Source organism: Acomys minous, assembly GCF_964271855.1.
Source record: "Acomys minous genome assembly, chromosome: 13".
Taxonomy (NCBI): Eukaryota; Metazoa; Chordata; class Mammalia; order Rodentia; family Muridae; genus Acomys; species Acomys minous.
Window position 1 is genome coordinate 96,614,283 of NC_140495.1, and position 22,193 is coordinate 96,636,475.

The window sequence follows — 22,193 nt, forward strand, 5'->3', positions numbered from 1 at the left end:
GCAAGCCTCTATACCAGCGCAGGGGAGGTGAAGGCAGGAGGATTAGAAGTTCAGGGTCATCCTATGCTGCATAGCAAGTTCAAGGCCAACCTGGGATGCACGAGACCCCGTCTAAAAAGGAAATGAAAAACGCTGCTGTCGGACTCTGTGGCAGTGTGCTTGGTCTGAACTTCACAGTTTTTTTGCTTTTGATAGGAGAAGAATGGGCTCTGTTAGCGCACTGTCTGTTTTTGCACAATCTGGTGTCTGTGTGCACACATAGCTCATTAGCAGGTCATTTCACACCTTAATCTTCTAAAAGAAACTGCATTGAATGGGCATCCATGGAGATGGTGGGGCGCTGCTATACACGGGGGAGGGGGGGGGTTGGATGTGTCAGTGACTAGCAGCCTCAGCTACTGTGCGCACCTGGGAAGGCAATCGGTCCTTCAGCTCTCAGCTGCCACTCGCGTCATGTTTGTGACTCGCATTTGGGAACATTTTGTGATCTGATGTTCCAGAGCTCTTTGAAAGCCTCTGTTTGGGAAGAGGAGCATCACCAGGCCCAGTGACAGCATGCCAGTCTGGTCTCTGTGTGATGCTGTTTCTGGGGCGTTGGGATGTGTTTTCTGTAACCCTGTTGATCACCCACAATGCTTCTGCGTTCCTTAGCTCCTGGTTCTTTTTGGATGCTGCTGTCTGTGCGATGGCATGACGTTGCCACGAAAGTCCTCTGAGCACAGGACGTATGCCACCTTGCCTTTAGCACGGGCTGACTGATTGTGATGCTCACGTACCACATCTTTGTTGGGTGAGCATTCTGGCCTTATTGTGGAGGCAATGGTACCACTATGTGGTGGTCTCCGAACTTTCCTAACCACTTGCTTCACTAATTAAAGCTCAGTACACACTCAGTGAAGATGCGTGGCCCCTGGCAGATGCCCTAACTTTGTGGACAATTGGGAAGATCTGGAAACAATCAGGATGCTGCGGTGGCTGTGAAGAAAAAGCTAGGAGAAGCACTGGAGGCAAGCAGCAGCAGAGGCCAGCGTCTACTAAACTTCTAAAAGTATGGGACATCATCACCCCCAAACAATGAGTTCTTGTGTCTGATGTGGCAATAGACTGAACAGACCTGCACATGTCAGGCCGAGTGAGACACATACAGTTTTTCATTCTACAGGGTAAACTTGCTGATATTTCTATGACCAGTTTCATTTCATTCAAGCCAATGGGTGGCATCCAAATTCCATGCAGTAAAGTACCATGTCCCCCCCCCAAAAAAATTCACATTTTTGTTGTAAGATTTCAAAAATAGACAGAGGTGTGTTTGTGTGTGTGTGTGTGTGTGTCTGTGTGTGTTTTCTAGTATCCCTCTTGTGTCTTTGTGTGCCATTTTGCATTCTCCACTTTGGAGTGCCCTTTGTGGCTTTCATCATCAGAAGATGGATGGAAGTAGCATTGCTGTGCCGAGTTGGAGCTTCTGTACCCTTCTCAGGACAGTTTGGGGCTCCTGGGTGCTGTCTTAGGGTGGCCAACTCCCGTGGTAGAGCAGACCTTCAGGAGTCAAGCTGTCTGTTCAATGTATTCCTTCTCTGTAGGTTAATCCTGTGGCTGTTGAGTTGATGCTCTCTAGCGCCCCCACCCGCCTGGTCACCTGCTTTTGTGCAGCTCATACAGATTTCCGAAACCAAAAGCTGTCTCCTGCATGTGGCTACACGGTGTGCCCAGACTGAGAGAATCCTGGGTAGAAGCCTCACTGATGCCGTTGGCAGGTTTTGCATCTTTTTGGTTAAGAACAAAGGTAGCTTTCAGACTACATGAAATGAACATGTGACTTACACGGCACAGTTTTTCAATCAAGGTCTAACTCACGTGGAAGGGATTCTGGGCTTTCAGTGTGAGCACTGAAGCAACTGAGGGGCACGGGACTCACCCTCACCTGGCATTTAAAAACAGGTTTTTAACCCAGCCAGGGTCTTGAAACAGGTGGTTCTAGCATTCAGTTGGAACTGACAGCCATTGGTTTATAAGGTAATGAGTATTTGTTTCCTACCACTTTTTGGTAAATACAACTGCTTAGCAGTCAGATAGTATCAACAGTCTCCACTATCTATGTGCTTATACAGACATTTAGACTGAGCTAAATATGTTTGTGTCTGTGTGTGTATGTACACTGGTGTATATATTATATGTATGTTTATACATTATGTGTATGTTTATACATATAATCATATATATATTGTATGTATATTGCACTCACATAAACACACACACACACACACATACACACACCTCAACATCCCAAACACTAACTAACCAGGCACAATGACGCCAGCTTGTAATGCCTGCACTTGCAAGTCTGAATGCAGGAAGATCATTCACAAGATCAGTTTCACAGCTGAGACCCAGGTCAGCCTGGGTTACAGTGCGAGACCCTATCTTAACCCAGTACCACCATCACCATAGTAACAGAAGCAGCAGGAACAAACACACAGACGTTCAGGAAAGGATTTGAGCAATAACACTGACATTGTTAACACTAATCTCTAGGGTGAGATTTGCAGTGGGGCGGGGAGCAAAAGACACTCCCATTTGCAACATCTCCCATAAACACTCTTTGAAAGAACAGTGAGTGGCAGACAGCAGTGAGCTGTGATCTCTTTCTGACTTCTCCCTTTCTCATAGTGGTCTGGCTTTTGTTGTTGTTGGATTTTTTGTTTGTTTGTTTGTTTTGTTTTTTTTCTCTTTCTCTCTCCTGTGTGGAGCTCTCCTTTTCCACAATTAACATCATTTTCTTGGAAATCCACCATTGCCGACCTTAGCAGGCATTGGGGGCAAAGCTGGGTAGGGCATCTCTCAACCTTTTCTGAAGGAGTCTGCCCTTCTCCCAACAATGCCTTCTTGTTTGCAGCTCTCTGTGGGTGAGCGTGGTAGACAGAAGAGCTGTTTTGTCACAGCAATCTGGAGTGATCGCCCCTGACATTTTCATGAGTCACTGCAGAACTCAAAGAATGTCTGATGAAGCACACCACAAAAGGGACCCGATGTACAGAGAGAGAGAATGCCAGGGGGACTGTTCTAGCCGCCTCGGCTGGTGTGCATTCCGCCTTTTCAGGTTGCCTGTGGTTCCAGTGTGCCAGCCATGGAGCATGAATGGCAGTATTACGACAAGAACAGTCATCTGTTCATATCTTATAATACGCCTATTGTAGACCAAGGGAAAGAGACTCAAAGCCCCTCTAATTTTTCTGCCACCGTGTGTGGAAGAGCATATGTGATTTCCTCAAGAATCTGTTATCTCTGGATACTTCAGACAAATAAAGGATAGAGAATTTCTTCCTTCATATGTTGTCCTGGAGCCGTTAGCATTTCTGGAAGGTTCCATGCAGTTCAGGCCAGCTCACATGACATTTTATTTCCTCAACTTTGGAGATTCAAATATCCTCTTTCTGTGTAGTATCGGAAAGGGTTTAATCAGTTCGGCCTGTTTTTCTTGACCCACCACCAGGCAGTCTGGCCTAGTTCCCCTTGATGCAGAGTCCGAGATTTCACATCTGTGCGGAATAATTGAACTCACAGGACGCATTCCCCAGCTCTGCTCCCCTGGGCTCCCGCCACACCACCTGTGATGTAGACGTTGTGCTTTTTTCCAGGTGGCAGGGCAGTTAAATTACTGTCCAGATTCACAGCTTAAACATCAAGAACCAAAATGCATGGCCAAGCAATGAAAAATCTTTTTATGGGGATGGTTAATAAAGTCTGGGTGTATCTTTATCCCAGAAGAATGGCAACTGCAAAGGTTCCAATTTCTGTGGTAACTGCTTGAGCTTGGGGCACATAGTAGAGTCTCATGTAGTGACTGTCTTCTTTCTAGCATGCCTTCTGAGATGGCTCAGTGGATAAAGGCACTTATCATGCAAACATGAGGATCTGATTTCAAATCCCCAGAATCTATGCCAGAGTTGGACACATAGTGGGAGCACTCATGCGCATACACATGAACATAGTGGGAGCACTCATGAGCATACACATGTACATAGTGGGAGCACTCATGCGCATACAAATGCACATAATGGGAGCATTCATGCACATATACATGCACATAGTAGGAGTACTCATGCACATATACATGCACATAGTGGGAGCACTCATGCACATATGGGAGCACTCATGAGCATACATGTGCATGAGAAAGGCAGGTTCACTCTATCCCAATAGGTTTTCTCTGTGACTGAAAGAGCATGTGTAGTAATTTCTCATAGTGCTTTGCATCATTCCATCAGTGCAGAGAAGAATATCCATTGGTCTCTGAGATTTTTCTAAATCAGCTGTGGTCATTAATATTGAGAATCTCAGTTGAAACTTTTATGTGGTTTCTGATAGAGAAAAAAAATTTTTTTTAAATCTGTCTTGTTTCAGGATGAATGTTGGCAATGATAACAGAGTCTTCTCAGAATTTCTTTTTGTCAAGTGAGGTGTATTCTATTTGCATATGTAAATTTATGTTAATTTAGACAGCCAACCCCCCCCCTATAATTTCCCATGCAAGAATTGCCACTGGGTAGAGGCTTACCCAAAGAGATTGATGCTAGACAAAATTACCAGAGGAAAAATAAGGTACTTAAGTTGTCTTTTAATACTGAGTATCACAATGATTTGGTTTGTTGGTTCGTATATTCATTCATAGCTTTGTGTGTATATAATGAATTTTAGTCATTTTCATCCCCATCCCCATCCCCCCACCCCTTCTTCCTCTTTCACCAAAATTATTCTTCCGAGCCAGCATTCTCCCGCCTCCACGGCTTTCGGTGACCCCTCCTTCTTGCTCTCATGAGCACAGCTGGAAAGTTTTCCCCTGGATTGTGGGTAACATTTCAGTGGCTCACCCTCACCCCAGGCTTCCCCAGGGAGCGGTGGGGTCTACCAGCTGGGGTCCAAGTATTTAAACCCTGACCTATGGAGGCCATTTCCCTAGGTTTTTTTTTTCATTTTATTACATTATTACTTTTTGTATGAGTGTTTTGCCTGCATGTATGTCTGTGTACCATGTGGATGCAGTGCCCAGGGGAGGCCAGAAGAGAGTGTTGGATCCCATTGGAACTGGAGTTACCCACAGTTGTGAGCTGCCATGTGGGTGCTTGGAATTGAATCTGGTTCACCTGGAAGGGCAGTCAGTGCTCTTAACCACTGAGTCATCTTTCCAGCCCTGGCATTTCACTTTAAAACCACAACATCCACTCTTGAGAATTTCATACAATGAGCATTCATTATATTGACCCTCTCTCAAATCTTTCTAAGTCCTTCCCCTCTTCCCTACCCTTCCTGTTTTGTCCCCACCCCCACCCCCGCCCCAAACACACACACACACACACACACACACACACACACACACACACACACACACACACAACACCCTTAAGGTCAATATTTGTATCCAAATAATCTCGAATGTGTGCCCTTCCATTGGCTTGTGACCCACTCATCAGAGGCTGCGTTCTTGGAGATGCCTCCTTCATTTCCCAGAGGCTAACACTTGCCAATAGTTCCCATTTGTTTGTTTGTTTTACAGCCACAAACATAAGGCCTTATTCAGCCAGCAGCTTGTAGGGCCCCTTCCCCCCAAGACACTACTTTCTCCATCATCAGCTCCAGGATGCTACCTAGTGTAGTTTTGATCCCGTTTCCCTAGTAACTAGACTGACCTGAGGTGATGTTTTAATACTCTAAGGCACTTCCTTGGAGACAGGGTTTTGTTATTTGTTTTTGTTTCTGCTTTGGTTTGTTTTTTTGTTTTTGCCCAGGAAATTCTTCTTTTCTGAAATGTATAACCTATTATGTTTTACCACCAAGACGAGGACTGGCTGTGGCCCCAGAGGAAAAGAGAGGCTGGGAGGAAGAGGACTCTCACCCCCTGGTGAACACAAGCCCTCCATAGCTGCCTTCCAGTGCAGTCCAAGGAGAGTTTGTGGCCATTTACCTTTTAATGGACCACTGCGTGTGTACAGACGTGTTGCTTATCTTTTGTGTCTGTCCACCACTTATTAAATATCTAGTTTCTCTAGTAAGGGTCTCTTTTAGGGGCTGGGGAGACGGCTCAAGGGTTAAGGTGCTGACCACACAAGTGCTCAGACTGGAGTTTGGTTCCCTGGCACTCGTGAAGTCGGCACGTGGTATGGAGGCTCACCTGTAACTCCAGCATCTAGCAGGAGACGGAGGATCCCTGAAGCAAGCTGGCCCTAGCTAGGGTAGCCAAAGTGTCTTGCTCTGGGTTGAGTGAGGGAGTTCTGTCTCAGTGAGGAAGATGGAGAGCAATCAGGAAAGGCACCTGCATCAACTTCTGCCCTCTGCGCGGATGTACATACATGTGTGGCTACATACACGCAGGCATGTGTGCACCCATGTAACCCACACAAGAGAGAAAGAATCTTAATCGCATAGCTTTATAAAATGATGGAGACAGATGGAATGCATATCTGGCTACATCCTTCTATTTTATCAGCAGAAAAATCCGCGTCACAGGCACATTCTGCCTGTTCACAATACCCCTTTTGCAGAAATCTACATATGTTCACACCAGAAAGCAAACAAACAAAAACCTTTGAAATGGGCAGAGAAGCATGAGTTATCTTTTCGGTGGAATTGAACATAACGTCCACCTAATTCCCTGAGTGATTCGCACTTTCATTTTTAACACAGGTTTCAGATAATTGAAAGCCAAATACATTTTATTCTCCACGGGGATTCAATTGCCAACACCCACCTTCCTTACAGAAAAGGCTTTGGAACTATTTGTTTTAGCCTTCCAGATTGCTTTTTTCTTTTTTTAACTGATTTCCACATACATGTTTCCTCGTTGTTACTGTAATGATTTCCACAGGTTCTTGGAGACACACCAGTCATATGCCTATCCATGTAAGAATCATCACCCTGATAATTGCCAAGTGTTCTCTTGGGTCACGCCATCACAGTAAAGCCCTAGGGTTGTGAATTCCGTCTTCCATCTTCAGGAGGCAGATGAGAAGAATGCAGGCAGCAATTGGGACCAGGGACCAGTTAGCACGAGTGAGGACTTACGAGCTTTGTGTTACCCTGGACATGGCAGTTCAGGGCATAAGTGCAAATGACTCAGAGCTAGGCAGTGGGTGCACATCCAAAGCTGAGGTCAAAGGTGAAAGGGAAAGCCAAGTGTCACAGATCTGAACAAACAGCAGTTGTAGGACTCAGGGCAGAAGTTGACATTTTTTTTCTTTAGCGAAAGGGGATAGACCATAAGAGGCCAGTGACCTACACAGAAATCTGGCCCCAAAGCATGCACTGCTCACAGAAAACCGTCTGGGCTAGAGACCTTAACAGTCCTTTTGTGTCTAAGCCATTATGAGGCCCTGTGTCAGCAGGAAACAAACCCAGTTATGGGCTTTTCAACCAAGCATAAAATTGGAAACACCTGGTGAAATGGGGGAGCTGGTGGGCTGAGGCACTGAGTGGCTCCAGATAAGCAGATAAGGACAATGGCCTCTGGCTGGGCTCAGCTGCAGGCATGGCATCGATTTCAGCCATGTGGTTTATTTCAGAAAACTACACACACTCCCCAAGTCCCCAATGGAGCTGGCATTGTCTTGTATCATGATTAATCAAGTTCTGTTCGAAGTGGAGGGAGAGAGAGAGAGAGAGAGAGAGAGAGAGAGAGAGAGAGAGAGAGAGAGAGAGAGAGAGGAAAGAGACTTTGGCTAAGCGATGCTTAGATTATAAAATGACAGCAAGGCCCAGCCCTACCCCTTCCCCCACCCCATGTGCACATTTCTGAGGTGCTGCTCTTCCCCATCAGGAACAAGGAGGGACAGTGTCAGTGACCACTGTCCACCAGAAAAGCAGGGCGTTTGGGAAAGATTTAAGGAAAAATGGCTTTTTTTTCCTTCAGTAATTAACCCTTGAGGTAGAACCCTCTTTAGGCTCAAGTAACACCCACTCACAGCTTGAATCAATTACAGGACAAAAGCAGAAGGCTTTCCAGGTTTGGCCTCACTTGACTCCCAAAGAAACCGCAAGTGAGGTTGGAAATGGAAAGGGTTAAGATGGCCTGGGGGTTTTACTCCACACCTTTGGTTATCCAACCTCGGCAGCTGTATTTATGCATTTGGATGGCTCTGGTCTTACCTGTAGGGGCCTGTGTGGTTCACTCTTCATGATTACAAGCAAACTACATGTCATGAACTTGCTGTTTTTGTTCTCAGACACTGACCTTGGCTTAGTCAATATAGATAAATTCATTTTCTCTCCCTCCCTTCCTCCCTCCCTCTCCCTCTCCCTCCCCCTCCCCCTTCCTCCCTCCCTCCCTCCCCCCCTCCCTCTCTCTCCCCCCCCCCAGTCTTTCTGTTGATGGGAACCAGACCTAGACTCCATTCCCTCGGTCACCTTAGGCAAGTGCCCTTCATTGTCTCTGCCACAGTTCTTCATCCATGACGTCACTCTTGCCATCATAAATTCCGTCCTGAGCACTGACGACAGTTGGTTGTGATGTCGGCTTGGCTTATTTATTTGACGTAACCCAGAAGCTGTTGACTCTGGGTTATAAGAGGGCCTGCTTGGTGTTTAGCCAGCATCTATCACAATGCCTGGCATATGGTTGGTGCCAGTGGGCCACCTGATTTTAACTGAGAGTTTGCCTGGTTTACTGTTTCTTCACTGTTTTGGCTGCTTTGACTTCTGATCAGAAGCCAGGCAAAATGTTGAGGAAAGAGCTGCATCTCGTGCTCCGGTGCTGTGGTGGTAGGTCCCATGGCCATTTCCTTGGCATTGACAGATGTTGTTTTGTTTTTGTTTTTCAAAGTCAGGGTTTCTCTGTGTATCCTTGGCTGTCCTGAACTCACTTTGTAGACCAGGCTGGCCTCGAACTCACAGAGATCCACCTTCCTCGGCCTCCCAAGTGCTGGGATTAAAGGAGAGCACTCTCAACACCAACCCCACCCGCCCCCACCTCTGACTTGCCAGGTGATTTTTAAGGACATACTGTGGTAATCTTTGAGGACACACAGCCTCATGTCATCCTGGCCCACAAGATACAAGGATGTATGATGATGACATCAGTGCCTCTGATCACAACGCGCTAATTAGCTGCTCTGCTGGTCTCACCTGCCAGCTGTATGTATAAAAATGCCTTTCCTGTGGTGGGCCAATGGCCCTATATGATCAGCTCCTTGTTTCTGGAAGGATCTTTTCCTGTCAAGTCTTTTCTTTGCCTGGAGATTGTCCACTCTAAGCCGTGCCAGGCCTGAAATGTGCAGGGCAGGATCTGTGGGGCAATGTCTATGGCCTACGTCCCTGCAGGGCTCTCTCATCCTCAAACAATAAGGCTGGGCAGCGCCTGCTAAGTTGATTTAAAAATTTCTGTCCTGGCTTGGCCTATGATGTCACCTGCTTTCTGGAAACATCCTATCCACAGCACCCCCAAAGTATCAAACATAATTTATTACCTATTATAGGCTCCTGGTCAGAACTTTGCTAATAAACGGATTGCATAGCTCTGGCTTCCTTATAACCCCAGGTAGCTTTAGGCCCAATACAAGGAGACTGTCTAATGGAAAAGTACTTTTGTCTCTTTAAAGCACTTAGCATTTACAGCATCCACCAACTAAGGATACAATTCATACATATTCTATTTGAAAATGTTGTGTTTTCATAATTTTTAAGCATGGATTTTATTTTATTGTGATAACTTTTTTATAGCTGAATAATGATAGATTTTGCTCATCATTTTCTTGTCTCTCTGTTTCCTGTGTGTTTGTGTGTGTGTGTGTGTGTGTGTGTGTGTGTGTGTGTGGTGTGAAAGAGAGAGAGAGACAGACAATATTTGTCTTTCTGAGTATGGGTTATCTTGGTTAACATAATGATCTTCACTTCTGACCATTTTCTTAAAAATGGCACAGTTTCCTCATCCACAGCTGAATAAAGCCCTATAGTGTACACGTGTGTTACACAACCCTTCACTGTGTGTCTTGGCACATCTCATTATGCATCTGTGCCGTAGCTGAGCAGATCTCTACACACTGCGACTCAATCAACACCTAGAAGTCGACATGGCAAAGTCGGAAATGGCTGGAGGCGAGTCACTGCGCTTGGTCCTCTGGTCCTATTATCTTCTTTGCTTGGGAAACTTTCTTGTAGCCATTCTCCAGGAAGAATGGACTATCACAGCCCCATGCTGCCATAAATGCAGGAGAGGACAAAGAACCTTGGGTTGCTTTGGGTTTTGTTCATTTGGACTTCAAAGAAAAGAAACCCACTTAAGAAAGCTGTGTGGGTTTCTAGGACCCTCTGGATCCTTCTACTTTGCCATTCTCCCATGCTTCTCTTATCTAGGGGTCCTGCTCAAACTATGGCACCAGCCAAGGACAATACGTGCAGTAAACATACCCCTCTCCAGATCTAGCCAATGGATAGGACATTCTCCACAGTTGAGTGGAGAGTGGGGACTGACTTTCACACGAACTCTGGTGCCCCATATTTGACCATGTCCCCTGGATGGGGAGACCTGGTGGCACTCAGAGGAAGGATAGCAGGCTACCAAGAAGAGACTTGATACCTTATGAGCATATACAGGGGGAGGAGGTCCCCCTTAGTCACAGGCATAGAGGAGGGGAGTAAGGGGAAAATGGGAGGGAGGGAGGAATGGGAGGATACAAGGGATGGGATAACCATTGAGATGTAATATGAATAAATTAATAAAATATATTTTTAAAAAAAGAAGGCTGTGTGGATCTCTGTGAGTCCAGGGCCAACCTGATCTACAGAGTGAGCTCCAGAACAGCCTAGCTACACAGAGGAAATCCTGACTCAAAACAAACAACTCTGCAAAGTTAAAATTGCTTCTGGCTATAAAGTTCCTCAGTGAAGGTGCCTAATGGAAATTAAGTATGAATCCTGTGAGTTGGTACAAACGGGGCCAAAGTGATGGCTCAGGGATTAAGAGCACTGGCTGCTCTTCCAGAGGACCCAAATTTAACAATTCCCAGCACCCACATGGCTGCTCACAACCCCCTGTAACTCCAGCCCCAGGGAATCCTGTGCTTTCTTCTGGCTTTGTGGGCACTGCACACATGTGTTGCACAGGCATACATGCAGGTCAATACTTGTATACCTCAAAGATCTTAAGGAAAACACAATTGGGAACCACAGCATTGCTTTTTGTTGTTTCTATTTTATTGTTCCTTGGGTAAGGCCTCCAGGTTCACCAGCACTTCTCCTTTGTTACTGTCCCACCAACTGCTAGCTCTCTGTTTGTTAGTTTATGTTCTTGTTTATTTTAGGTGCATAAGATTTGCCTGCCTGTATATCTGTGCACCATGTGTGTGTGCCTGATGCCCATGAGATTACAAGCAGTTGTGAGCTGCCATGTGGGTGCTGGGAATCAAACCCAGGTCTTCTGGAAGAGCAGCCAGAACTCTTAGTAGCTGACCCATCTTCCAGTACACTTCCAGTACCTACCTGCTCATTGGTCCTTAATGCTGCGTGTTCACCAGCATATTCAATAATCCAAAATATTACGCAAAGCTCAGTTTCTGAAGCCCCATCACTGTTTATTAGTGAGTTATTAATTAAGTAACACGTTGCTCTCTCAAGGACAAATGCTCAGATTGACAGAAGTCTTTGAAAGCATCTCCATCCACCCATTAAATTAAGAGACCATGAATGCCGAAAGCCAGGCAATTCTTGATGGCATCACAAGTGGCAGCCAAAGCCGTTTTCTTGATTCTCGATGAATAATTGATTAGGGTGAAGAATGTTTTTCTGCAGGGTGATTCTCTCTCTCTCTCTCTCTCTCTCTCTCTCTCTCTCTCTCTGTGTGTGTGTGTGTGTGTGTGTGTGTGTAAATTGTCCCTGGCATATACTGTGTGCTATTCTAGAGCTTGGTAATAACTTTAAAATTTAAAAGCAGTAAGGTTTTCTTAATTAATTGGATGAGTGTTTCATTTTAGAGTTGTTTATTCTTGACTACAAAAAAAATTTTTTTCCAAAGAGTATTTTCATGAGTTGATGCAGAGAAGAAAGTAGCCCAAGACAGATATATCCATCCCCTTTCTCCTCTCTCTCCTCTCCCCTCCTCCTTCCTTTACTCCCACCTCTCATCTCTTTCTTTCTTTTTTGATGTGCTCCCTTTGAGATTTGAGATCTTTATGTCTCTCAGTTTTCCTTTCTGCTGTGGGCGTGTAGCTCTCTTTAGAAAAGAGAGCGCTCTGTGAGCTTCTCAATGAAGAAAATATCTTCCTATGAAAAAGAACCCGTCCATTGTGTCCTGCTGGTGGCTGAGTAGGATGAGGGCAAAGCAATAGGAACCTTGGTTCTGGGCAGGGGAGAAGGGCAGTGTTTGTCACTTAGGACTTGAAGGGGAGTTGCTGTCTCTCCTCTGAGTGAATATGTGTACTGAGACTGGCAGCCATGCACAGCTTTCTGCAAACGTTTGGAAAGTCACATTCTGAGACATGAACTATTTGCATATAATAACACCTGCATTAAAAATACTCTTAAATATGCATTAAACATGTCTCTCTAGCTGTTAACAGCTTTTGCAATGTAACTTTGGAATGGACTTTGTGGGCAAGGCTAAACACAGGTTTTAGGTGTTGGTCTTCTGTCGTAATCAGTCACCCTACAATTTTGTGGAATTCATTGAAAACAAAGTCGGGAGTAGCTTTTTCCTATTTTTAAGTCTTGATTCCTTCTCTTGTCATATTTTCTACTTACATTCTCTCTTACCTTAAGTTACAGCCATAGCAACAAATGCTCCAGACACCTTCCTGTTGGCTAATATTTCCTTGAAGGACAGACAAGTAAAACAAAACAAAACAAACCTGGAAATCCATCATAGTGTTGGGAAACAATATTTTTTTTTATGTTAGCTTTAACTTAAGTTGACCCAAGCTAGAGTCCTTTCAGAAGAGGGAATTCCATTTGAGAAAATGACCCCAATCATCAGATTGGCCTGGGCCAAGCCTGGGGCACATTTTAATTTCATTTGATGATTGATAAGGAAGGGTCCAGCTCACCATGGGCAGTACCATCCTGGTGAAGATGGTGTTGGATGCTGTAAGAAAGCAGGCTGAGCAAGGTATGGGGGGGTGGGGGAGGCGAGCACCGCAGTGAGCAGCACTCTTCCATCTTCCACTGCCTCTGCCTTGTGCTCTGCCTTCAGGGTCCTGCCTTGAATTCCCGCCCTGGCTCCCTTCAGTGATAGACTGTGATGTGGGATTATGAACTGAACTAAACCTCCCTCCCCACCCCCTCAACTTGCTTGTGGAGTTTCATCCCAGCACTAGAAACCTAACAAAGATACTCTTGAGTACCCTTGACTCAGTCCTCACCAGTGCTCAAGTCATAACAGGAGAATCCATTAACTCGGGGAAGAGTATGTGCTGGTTACTTTTATGTCAACTTGACACAAGCTAAAATCATCTGAGAGGAGGGAGCCTCAATTAAGAAAATGCCTCCACAAGACTGCACTGTAGGCAAGCCTGGAGAGCATTTTCTTAATTAGTGATTGAGTGGGGGAGGGCCCAGCCCACTGGGGGTGGGGCCATCTCTGGCCAGTTGGTCCTGGGTTCTATAGGAAAGCAGGCTGAGGGAGCCAGCATGAGCAAGCTAGTAAGCAGCGCTCCCCTGTGGCCTCTGCATCATCTTTTGCCCCAGGTTCCTGCCCTACTTGAGTTCTTGACCTCACTGTTTTTGAGGATGAATGGTTATATGGAACTGTGAGTAAAATAAACCCTTTCCTCCCTGAATTGCTTTGGGTCACAGTGTGGCATCACAGCGATAATGACTCTAACCAAGACAGGATTTAAAATAGGAAATCTTAATAAGCAAGTGACTGGACCTCACGCACAACTTCTCCCCCCCTTTAAATCGGGATTTTTCACCAGGTGACACATCTCCTCATAGAGTAAAGGTGCTTTGTCTTGCAGTCAGAAGCTGAGTACTTGAGAGTGTCTTGTTTTGGAGGGCTGGCCCGGAGCCACGATTAACTGCCTCAGGGAAGTCAGCCCTCTCGTGGTCCGTTCTCAGACTCACTATATCCTTGTTTGGAAAATGGAGAGCATACTATCTCTTAAAAGGCAACTTTCCTAGCTGGGCACAGTGGTGGATGCCTTTAGTCCCAGCACTCTGGGAGGCAGAGGCAGGTGGATCTCTGTGAGTTCGAGGTCAGCCTGGTCTCCAAAGCAAGTCCAGGACATCCAAGGCTACACAGAGAACTTGTCTTTAAAAAAAAAAAAAAAAAAAAAAAAAAAAAAGAGCAACTTTCCTACAGTGATGTCAACTGAGACTTATGAAAGGTTTCATGTTATACTTAATACCACACAGGGCAGGTAATCAGTTGTTATATTAGTCATATATGATTGACCCCAACACTAAGGTTATCACTGCAGGAAAACTACCAACTACAAAACATATATGTTCCAGAAACACCAAAGGAACATTTAGCCCTTCAAAATTTTTACTCTGGAAAGGGCTATGTATATGTGAAGGAGACATGATCATCACAAAATGATATGGGAAACTCCTATCCAACTACTACAAGTACTTCTCAAGGAGAGGGTTTGATTTTAGAAAATAATAAGCTGCTTGTTGCAGGAGACAGGACTGGTCCCCCCTAGTAACAAGGGTTTGAATCAATATGATCCCACAGCAGGCTGGAGAGATGCCTAAGTGGTTAAGGGCCCTTGCTGCTCTTGAAGAAGATCCAGTTCAGGAGCTAGCACTCATTAGGTGATTCACAACCTCCTAAAATCCAGGCTCAGAGGTGCGGACGCCCTCTTCTGGCCTCCTTGTGCACCTGCATGCAGGTGATGCACACACATACAGACACATACCCCAGACACACACACACACACACACACACACACACACACACACACACACACGAAATAAATAAACCTTAAAGTTCTCAACGGGTAATGTTACTGTTGTGAGGTTGGTATGATGTGTGATGATAGACCCCAAAGAAGGTTCCAGAAGTAGCTGAAAAGATGGCTGCTGAGCAAAGTGGTCACCTTGCTTTCATGTGAGAGTGATGGGATGCTATGAACTGTAACAGGATTGTGTGAACTTACAGACTTCTGTGTTGTTTTATATACCAAATATTAACTCTGAAAAAAATTCATAAAGGGGCTTTTGTAAGAGGCATGCTTCCAGAATTAGTATAAGAACAGATCATCTGCTCCTTGCCATCCATATTAATTACTCAATGCTAGTAGTTTACTCTGAGAGAACAGTGTCTCCTCTGCCCCATAGGAAACAGCTGTGCAACCACGATATTGTCATTTTGATTTTTTTTTCCTGAAATATTCAATTATCTACTCTCCCTCGGACTTTGAGTGAAATGTGAAAACAAAGTGAATCTTGGGAAGGAAATCGATGTCCTGACTCATGAATCTGAAATCTGAGTTGGTAATGAGTCAAGGAAATTTTGTATTTTTTTATTCCATCATTCTCCCCTGTGCTCATGTGGCACTGAGGTAATTTTAACATCTTCCTCATTTAGAGAAAACAAGGGTAATGCTAGCTCATGCCCTAGAGTTGCTTTAAATACTCAGTGAATGTATGTATGTAAAGCTCTTTGGGACTTGGTGCATGAGGAGACCTCGGACATTGGCTGTCAGGGACTCAGAGGCACAGGTAGTCCTGCACACAGTGATGGCTGCGTTCTGTTTGCATTTGTCTTTCTTTTCTGCTAACTGTGTCTTCCCACCATGCTGTGCCTTAGGTCAAGGACAGTGTCGCTGCTGAGCCCTTCCTTTGAGGATGCATGTCTGAACTGGATAAGGGGAAAGCACTTCAGGGTAGCAAACTGAGGATGGTGTTTGCTTCTATTTGTGGCTCTTCTCCCTGTCAGTTGCCTAGGAGATCACTGGCAAACCGCCAGCAGTCACCAGCACCGGTTCGCTCTATGAAGAGCGAGCCACAGCTGATCCAGTGGCAGTCACTAAACACTGCTCAGGGAATTGTCTTCACAGATTTTCTCTCCCTCTCCCTTTCCACTGGTGTGCCTGCACCTCAATAAACCAAAGAACAATTGTTCATCATAAACTCGAAGTAAATTCCCCTCCTTTTGCTCTCTGTTAACCCATCCCTGTCAAAGCAACCATAGTGCACCAGGTGGGGGAAGGGAACGTCTGTGTCAACGAAGTCCACACAATGCCATTTGTCTTTTGATCTCATGATGCATTGTAAGTCAAAGTTCATTAATAGTGAGAGTGAGGCTAGAAAGTTGTCTTCATGATAATAGAACATAAAACCTTTGTTTTTTTTTTTTTCTTTTACAGGTAAGTGAACCTGGCACTGGGCAGTGCTTGCCCTCTTCCTGCCCGATCTCTTGCTCGCGCGGCCAAGGTGTGGACTAAGGCTTACCCAGGCTGTTGGATGAGTCTTGCTGTTACAAGTGTGATGATGCTGTCAGTGTGTGTGTGCTCAGGGCGATGGTAAGTGTTCGTTTCCCACCTCCCCCTATTGGAGCTATCAAATTGGTGGTGGCTCCGTTGGTTTGATTTCATGGGCACGTTTAGGCGGCACAGCGGGAAGGACAAGGAGTGAGATTGGTTGTGGAGGACACGCTGAATCAAAAGTTGGGAGTTTTTTGGTCTGGTCAGTGGCTTAGATGCGTGTGTGTTGTCGAGTGTCACAAGTAGCCTCTGAGCAGTTTTGAACAGAACAGAGTTTCACCATGCAGAGATAGCATCTTCTCAGCTTAAGGAGAAGGTCACAACTTGGCTGTGAAGGAATGGGGTGACGTTCATGTTGCATGGTCAAATATTACCCATCCATTTAAAAGGAAATATATAGGTACTTGTTTAAGTGGGAAGAGGAAGTCCTATTGAGTTCACTGTTGACATACATAGCCATTGTCAAAGACTTTAAAAAGTCCAGTGGTTTAAAAATATGATGCAAGTGTGACATTTCAAGTCTTTAATTTCCACTGTTGCTAGTTATCTGCAATTAAAACCGACAACAAAGAACGTGATTTGACTCTAATCCATTGACTGGCTATTTGTGTGTAGAATCCTTCACTCGGAATCACTGACCTCTCAAGGCAAACTGAAGTTCTTGGTGGAATTTTCATTTTTGGCATGCGTTGTTGGAAAACATACCCCACAGAACTGTTTATTGAGATACGTATTTTCAGTGGGCGTAGAGAAAGCCCTGACATGCTGGCTTCTTCTCCCTTAAGGCTTCACCTCAGAGGGAAGTGTGTATAGATGCTGTTCTGAGCTTTAAGAATTTAGTAATCATATTTCTGGTGATGTTCATGGTTGGGTGTTAACCTATCTCAAAGTGATTTTTTTTCCTTTGAAGAGAATGTGTTGAGATCATCTGGCTCTTTGAACTCTTAATTGTCAGGCTGTTACCTTGGGGATGATAATAATAATAATAATAATAATAATAATAATAATAATAATAATAATAATAATAATAATAATAATAATAACTGCCCTGGAGCTGCTCAGCCTTTTAAATCCTTCCTTCCTGAACACTGGATACAAGCATGAATGAGTACTTCCATATTTTCCAATAGGTATTACTTTCAAATATTTTATGTTTTTTTCAATTGGAGGTGCTATTTTTAAAAATCTTTCCTATTAGTTATCTACAGTGAGACCTTTTCTGCTGAGGGAACTAGTCTCTGAAAAGCCTAGACAAAGGCCTAGGCATTCAAACAGACTATTAGTGAGAGTATGTGTGAAGCTCTGACCCCTGCACCCTTCAGTTCTCCTTACTCTGAAGTCCTAAATTGTGTATTTTGTGTGATGATCTATGTGTTGGAGACACAAATCTGAGCACTGCTTTGAACCAGCGAGCATCACTGCATCTGCTGCTAATGCAATGGCTTTTCTAGGATTTATTTGGTCATGTATATTTAATTCCTTTTAGAAGCAAAGTTGTGTCTGCAGCACTGTCATCCAGAGACCAGCTTTTGGTCTTAGAGGGGAAGACAGAGTGTTTAAGAACCTTCTGAAGAGCTTTTAAAGAGAGCTTGGAATACTCTCTGTTTGGATCACGTGGTTCACAGTCTTTCCTCTAAGTTCTAGAAGCTTTGGGTAGTTATCCAGCCATATTTCTGTGTGATACTGTGCTGGTACCATGAAGACCAGAAGAGGGTCTTGGATGCCATGGTGGTGCTGGAGTTACAGGCAGTAGTGAGCCACACAGCATGGGTTCTGGGAACTCCAGCCCTGCAAAGGGCACCAAGGGCTCTTAGTCACCTCACTGATCTCCCTTTCCAGTGCCATCTGGGTTGGTCTTCAAAGGATGGCTGTTCAGCCATTAACTCCCTTGCCCATAAACTCAGCTCTTGCACTAGCCTTTGCAATGTGCCAGTCTCTCCGTTATCATTTAAGTAATGTTATGGGATGGATGGGCAGGAGAACTGAATTTGCACCTTGTCCCAAGGAGGCAGAGAGTATTCTCATCAGTTTTATTGTTTGCACTGGACAAAAGGGAAAAACCACTCGGCTCCTTTGCTGTGCTGTGCTCCTCTGAGAGAGTGGACTGCTGCCACTTAATGTGAAAGATGGCTTGATTGATTAAAGAAACTTGACCTAGGTGGCGGGAGAAACTGTTGTTTGGGGGAACTTGCTCCATGCAGCCACGTTCACCTTTGCACCGTGGTCGACACCGTGACCTGTTTGGGATCATGAGGCATGCGTATAGGACTTTCCAAGTCTGAATTACAGAGCTGGCGTTTTCTGAAGTAGGTTCTGGAGACCCAGGAGTCCTAAGGGAATGTGGAAGTCAGGAGGTGAAATGGGGAGAAAAGGAGGACTCTGGGGACATCCACTGCTCTGGGAATCCTGCCTCTGCCTCCAGCAGTTGCCTTTATGAGAAGGTGGCTACACTGCCTTTCAAGCAGCTCCCTCCCCCTCCCCCTCCCTTTGCCTCTCTCCCTCCCCCTTTCCCTCCCTTTCTCCCTCTCCCTCCCCCTCTCCCTCTCTTCTTTTGATTTTCCAAGACAGGGCCTCTCCATGTATCCTTGGTGCCTTGGTTGTGCTGAATAGGCTGTGTAGACTAGGCTGGTTTCAAACTCACAGGGCTTTGCCTGCCTCTGCCTCTGCCTCCCTGAGTGCTGGGATTACAGGCATGAGTCACTTTGTTTGTTTGTTTGTTTGAGGCAGGGTTTCTCTGTGTGTAGCCCTGGCTATCCTGGAACTCACTCTGTAGATCAGGCTGGCCTTGAACTCACAGAGATCCGTCTGCTTCTGCCCCTGCCTCGCAAGTGCTGGGATTAAAGGCGTGTGACACCATTTTTTCTTTAGCTCAAAATATCCTGAACTTTGAATTGGTGTCCAGATGAATCTGTAGTAACAACACTTGTCTGTGTCTTTTAAGACTTAAGTTCAGGCCAATTCTAGCTCCGACCCTTTCATATGCTTTCCTGACCTATGGATAAAACGTGTCCCAGTATCATATAGGATGGACCTTCTCTGTCTTGCTACTTTCATTTCATGGGCTCCTGGAGCCCCTTACATTCCTGCAATCCAGAGGCCGAGTCTCAGCTGTGCCACATAGACGAGGCTCTGGCAGATGCTCTCAGTATCCCAAACGCATCGGTTTGCTGACTCTATTCCACTCTTCAAATGGGCTTCTTGCTAGGAGAGTCAAAAGTAATTACTTTCAAAGTGTCTTTTGTTGCTCATTAAGCATTCATTACAGTTAATTCTTCAGAATGAGACACTGGCTTCAATTACTCGAATCACACCATGCCAGAAGTGGAGGGGACCTGAGGTCTCTCTTAGACCATGCTTCAAGCAAGCTTCTGACACACACCCATCATAAGCTGTCAGAGAGCCGCTGAATCAAACCTGCTGTCCGCATGCTGCCCTCAGCCTGTCCCAGTGTGAGCAGGTGCCTCCTGCTGTAGGAGGGTCAACCTCAGACAGACCGAGAGGCTTTCCCCATCATCTCTATACCCAAAGCTCACTTTAAAAAATATTTTAGAAAAAAATATTTTAGATAAACACACAGCCACATACTTACTCATTAATGTGGGCTGTATAATCTCTTGTCATATCCGTCACATTCTCCTTACATTTTTAGACACTTTAGAAAAGTGTCACCTACTTTTACTGCTAGAGCTTAAAGCCCTCACTGTTAGAATTATCCCTTTAAAAACTTAAAATTATTCTTATTTATTTATTTATTTATTTATGTGTGTGTGTGTGTGTGTATGTATGTGTGTGCCTACTTGTCTATATGTACACAGTGTCCTTGAATGCCAGAGAGGGCATCAAATCCCCTGGAACTGGAGGTACATGTGGTTGTGGGTACTAGGAACTGAACTTGGGCCCTCTACAAGCAGGAAGCTTAGCTCTTGATGGATTTCCCTGGAAATGTGTGTTAGAATGGAATTAAGGCAGTTCATTACTTAGGAAAGAAGGACAACTGTTTGTTTTCCTTGTTCCAGACATATTATGTAACACTCAAATGTACATGCATGCCTTTATGCACTTTGTCATAAAGTGGTCAAGTTGCAGGGTGTACTGGCTGGTTCTGTGCGTGAAGTTGGCACAAGCTGGGGTCATCAGAGAGGAAAGAGCCTAGTTGAGGAAATAACTCTATAAGTCTAGCTATAAGGCATTTTCCCAATTAGTGGTCAGTGGGAGAAGGTCTAGTCCATAGTAGGTGGTTCCTTCCCTGGGCTGGTGGTCCTGGGTTCTAGAAGAAAATAGCTGAGCAAGCCACAAGAAACAAGCCAGTAAGCAGCACCCCTCCATGGCCTCTGCATCAGCTCCTGCCTCCATGTTCTAACTCCACCTGAGCTCCTGCCCTCCAAAGATGGACTGTGATCTGGAAGTATAAGCCAAATAAACCCTTTGCTTCACACTTTGCTTTTTTGTTCATGATGTTTTCATCGCAGCAATGGAAACCCTAACTAGCACAGGGGGAGGGGACGGGGGTGGGGTGGGGTGTCAGGATTTCCTGGTGGTTCATTTATTGTCTTGTTAAGAAAATATGACTTTATCTGCAGTGCCATGATTTACATTTTATATTTTGATTAACATTTTTAGTTCGTGTATAAAGTAGTACATTTTGTTATGACATTTTCCCACATGCATTTCATTGTTCCTTGGTCACACTCACTCCTCTATTGTCCTCTTGTTACCCCTCTTGCTCTCTCACCTGTCCCCTTCCTCCTTCCAAGCAGTCTCTGCTTTCACACCGTATTGTGTGTGTGTGTGTGTGTGTGTGTGTGTGTGTGTGTGTGTGTGTGTGTATGTGAGTGTGCATGCATTGTTGACATGTATTTTGGACTCTGTCACCCAACCAAGCTGGTAACCTCAGTGGGCACCTTGACTTGGGAGGATGGCCACTCTGAAGAAGGTACCCAGAGCTATGGCCATCAAGCATGCAGTCTTGATCTAATTGATGTGAGGGGTGAGAGATGTTCTTCCAAAGGCACATATGAGGTCTATCCGGCATATTACCATGGTCATGGTCACCGCTGCTGGAACTAAGTGATTGTGTCCATTTACAGCTCCCTGGGATGAAAAAAAAAAGTGTCAGTAGAGGGGTAACAGCACAGAGACTGTGTGTGTATTAGTAAAACTGCATGTCAATATTGAATATAAGTTCCAGGTAGCATAGTTTGAAGGTCAGGAGTGCAGGCTTTAGGTGCAAAGTGAGTACATGAAAATTGCTGTCCTGTGTGTGTGTGTGTGTGTGTGTGTGTGTGTGTGTGTGTGTGTGTGTGTTATTTTTGGAAATCCTCTTATCTTTCTAAGGAGCCTCAGTCTCCCCAGTCTGTGCAGTGGTGATGGTAACAGACCTGGGCCTTATAAAGCTCCTAAGACAGTGATTCTCAACCTGTGGGTCGTGGCCCATTGCAGGGTATTACACAATCCTTTTACCTAAGACCATTGGAAATCGAAGATATTTACATTATAACAGCAGCAGGATTACAGTTAAGAAGTAGGAATGAAATAATCTTATGGTTTACATGAGGAGCTGCATTAAAGGGTCACAGCATCAGGAAAGTTGAGAGCCACTGACTTAGGAGGATAAGTGAACCCATCCTGTCAAAGGGCCCCACACACAGTGGTGGCACTTGGGAGATGACGTCTTCAAGTGCCTTCTCCTCTGCTTATTGTTTATGACAGCAACTGTCACTTCCTTTTATTAAGAACATCATTAGAAGCTCCAGCTAATAAATAAATTCCTAAGTTATATTTCCT

At 45.0% G+C, this 22,193-nt stretch overlaps 1 protein-coding gene and 1 pseudogene across 9 annotated transcripts in view; both read left to right on the forward strand.

The window, feature by feature from the left end:
- The window catches only part of ANK3 (ankyrin 3), a 590,040-nt gene that overhangs the window by 167,991 nt on the left and 399,856 nt on the right, over window positions 1–22,193 (forward strand). The gene's annotated exons all lie outside the window — the stretch shown is intronic.
- LOC311580736 (small ribosomal subunit protein uS13-like) overlaps window positions 1–22,193 on the forward strand; it is a 41,429-nt pseudogene that overhangs the window by 13,178 nt on the left and 6,058 nt on the right. The window contains exon 3 of the transcript in view: window positions 6,990–7,150. The product of the transcript in view is annotated as a small ribosomal subunit protein uS13-like (transcript). The remainder of the gene's footprint in view (window positions 1–6,989; window positions 7,151–22,193) is intronic.